This window comes from Colobus angolensis, unplaced genomic scaffold, assembly GCF_000951035.1.
Source record: "Colobus angolensis palliatus isolate OR3802 unplaced genomic scaffold, Cang.pa_1.0 Scaffold25, whole genome shotgun sequence".
In the NCBI taxonomy this organism is placed as follows: Eukaryota; Metazoa; Chordata; class Mammalia; order Primates; family Cercopithecidae; genus Colobus; species Colobus angolensis.
In genome coordinates, this window is record NW_012115710.1 from 3,169,301 (window position 1) to 3,171,437 (window position 2,137).

Consider the following 2,137-nt stretch of genomic DNA (forward strand, 5'->3'; position numbering starts at 1 on the left):
TCTGCAACCACGCCTGGCTAATTTTTTGTATTTTTAGTAGAGACGGGGTTTCACTGTGTTAGCCAGGATGGTCTCAATCTCCTGACCTCGTGATCGCCTGTCTCGGCCTCCCAAAGTGCTGGGATTACAGGCGTGAGCCACCGCGCCCGGCCCCCAAAATGTCAATATTATAAATATGGAAATGTTCCAGATTCAAGGAGGCTAAAGAGACATGACAACTGGCTGGGCACAGTGGCTCACGACTGCAATCCCAGCATTTTGGGAGGCTGAGGCTGGTGGATCACCTGAAGTCAGGAGTTCAAGATCAGCCTGGCCAACATGGTGAAACCTCATCTCTACTAAAAATATAAAAATTAGCCGGGCATGGTGGTGCACGCCTGTAATTCCGGCTACTTGCGAGGCTGAGGCAGAAGAATCGCTTGAACCTGGGAGGCGGAGGTTGCACTGAGCCGAGATGGCACCACTGCACTCCAGCCTAGGCCAAAGAGCAAGACTCTGTTTCAAAGAAAAAAAAAAAAAGACATGACAACTAAATGCAATGCCTGACCCCAGATGGGATCCTGAACTGGAGGGGGAAGTGCTATGAAGGACATCATTAGGTAAACTGACATAATTTTGAATACCACCAGTGGATTAGATAAAAGTATACATAAATGTTACATTTATAGAAGCTGATTACTGTGGTTATGGAGGATAATATTTCTATTCTGAGGAAATACACACTGAAGAATTTAGGGGTAAAGGGCCATGATGTGTGTAACTAACCCTTAAATGCTTTTGAAAACAGACATGTAAGGCCCAGCACGGTGACTCATGCCTATAATCCCAGCACTTCGGGAGGCCAAGGCAGGAGGATCGCTTGAGCCCACGAGTTTCAGACCAGCCTGGGAGAGACCTTGTCTATAAAAAAAATAATAATAAAATTGGCCAGGTGTGGCGGTGCATGTCTGTGGTCCCAGCTACTTGGGAGGCCGCACTTGGGGGGCACTGCTGAAGCCCAGGCAGTTAAGCTGCAGTGAGCTGTGATTGCACCATTGCACTCCAAAGCAAAGGAGCGAGACTCTGCCTCAAACCAAAAAGAAGAAGAAGAAGGAGAAGGAGAAGAAGAAGAAGGAGGAGGAGGAGGAGGAAGAAAAATGGCCTGGGTTCAGTGGCTCATGCCTATAATCTCAGAACTTTGGAAGACTGAGGCGGGTGGATGACTTGAAGTCAGGAGTTCAAGACCAGCCTGGCCAACATGGTGAAACCTAAAAATACAAAAATTAGCCTGGCATGGTGGTGGGTCCCTGTAGTCCCAGCTATTCAGGAGGCTGAGGCAGGAGAATTGTTTGAACTCAGGAAGTGGAGATTGCAGTGAGCCAAGATTGTACCATGGTACTCCAGCCTGAACAACAGGGTGAAACTCCATCTCAAAAAAAAAAAAAAGACAAAAGAAAAAGGAAAGAAAGAAAGACAAGGGAGAGAAAGAAAGAAAAAGAAAGGCAGGGAAAGAAAAGAAAAATAATATATATATATGAGCTAAAGCTAGCTAATACTGTAAAAATCTGGCCTGCCCTTCATCTATAGACCCAGATAAAACTGCAAAGTTAACAGGATACATTTCACCCGGGGGGAGCTGCAGCAGTAAAAGCGTTCTAACAGCCCCCTTTATGAGTGACTACTGCTATCTTACTCACTGAGAAACTTTGTTCTCTAAAATCATAGACTGTGGGAAACTTTGCAGTATGAAAGTCTATCGGTAAGAATGAAACAGCCTAATCTTTCCTTCCTGGAAGATCTGTCACTTCGACCAAGATAAGAAGCCTCCATTTCCAGCCCTGGTGCAGAGTTTTAAATAAAAAGTTTCTGGGCACAGCATGCCACATTTATATTAACATTGTAGTTTCCAGGGAAACAAGACCTTAGGTCCACTTTGCAGTCCAAATCTGATTTTTCCTTTTTTTTTTTTTTTGAGACAGGATCTCGTTCTGTCACCCAGACTGGAATACAGTGATACAATCATAGCTCACTGCAACCTCAAACTCCTGGATTCAAGCAATCCTCCCGCCTCACCCTCCCAAGTGGCTGGGACTATAGGCATGTGCCACCACACCAGATAATTTTCTCCTACCCTCCCCTCCCCTCCCCTTCCCCTTCC